This window comes from Chrysochloris asiatica, unplaced genomic scaffold (assembly GCF_000296735.1).
Source record: "Chrysochloris asiatica unplaced genomic scaffold, ChrAsi1.0 scaffold00288, whole genome shotgun sequence".
NCBI classification, from domain to species: Eukaryota; Metazoa; Chordata; class Mammalia; order Afrosoricida; family Chrysochloridae; genus Chrysochloris; species Chrysochloris asiatica.
Window position 1 is genome coordinate 3180564 of NW_006408806.1, and position 1324 is coordinate 3181887.

The 1324-nt window shown below is 35.9% G+C and overlaps 1 pseudogene; it reads right to left on the reverse strand.

Moving 5' to 3' along the window:
- The window catches only part of LOC102830810, a 12770-nt pseudogene that overhangs the window by 1570 nt on the left and 9876 nt on the right, over positions 1–1324 (reverse strand).

Genomic DNA, 1324 nt, shown 5'->3' on the forward strand with positions numbered 1-1324 from the left:
GTTTGTAATTTTATGGAGGCTTGCTTTGTGACCTAACACATGGTCAATTCTGGAGAATGTTCCATGAGCACTGGAGAAGAAAATATATTGTGCTGTTTTTGTGTTGAATGCTCTGTACACGTCTATGAGGTCAAGTTGGTTGATTGTGTTGCTTAGTTCCTCTGTAACTTTGTGGAGTTTCAGTCTGGTTGTTCTGTCCCTTTTCAAAAGTGGCATGTTAAAATACCCCACTATAATTGTAGATTTATCTATTTCTTTCTTCAATTCTAGAAAAGTTTGCTTCATATATCTTGGTGCTTTTTCATTGGGAGCGTAGATATTTATTATGGTTATGTCGTCTTCCCTCAATTGACTCTTTGATCATGAGATAGTGTTTTTCTTTATCTCTTATGCTGGTTTTTGTCTTAAGTTTACTTTATCAGAGATTAGAATCGCTACTCCTGATTGTTTACTGTTGCATTTAGCTTGATATATATATATATATACATATATATATTTTCCCCATAATTTAGCTTTTAGTCTGTTTTTGTCTTTGTGTGTAAGGTGTGTCTCTTGCTGGCAACATATTGAAGGGTCTGGTTTTCTTATCCAATCTGCCACTCTCTGTGCACTCATTGGTGCATTCAATCCAGTGACATTCAATGTAATTATTGATAGGATGAATTCATTGCTGCCATTATATTATTTTTTTGGTTGTGTTGTTAATTCCTTTGTTCTGCATGCTTTCTTGTGCTGAGTTTGTGTTTTTTTGTGCTATTTATTGTCACTTTCTTCTTAGTTTTCATGTTTGCTTGTTCTACTTGGTAAGTTGTGAAGTATTAACTTTCTTTGGTGTTGCCTTAGAGTCTAGTAACCTTTCTCTACATTTAAGAGAATCCATTGTATCCTGTAATGCACCTCACCACCGGATCTCTGTTCCTACATTTATCCCTTCTTTGGCATTGATATTATTTTGATCTTTGGTTGACTTCCAAGCTCCTTTGAATTTGTTGTTGTGGTGTTGCTCTGTTTTGAACTCTGCGATCTGTTGACTGAGTTCCAAGTGGTGTTTTCAAAATCAGAGATTTGCTTTTTTCAAATACCTTCTTTAGACAGCATGACCGATGATTATACACATGGACCTCAATAGCTGGAATACGCAGAAAGAAAATTGACTACAGCTATGGGAAAAGATGATGGGAAAACTCCATAACAACAGTCAAAACAAGGCCGGGGGTAGATTGTGGAACAGACCATCAATTGATCATATGCACATTTAAACAGAAGCTGAACAAAAGGAAAACAAGTCCATGAGAGCCAAAATATGACCTTGAATGTATACCAC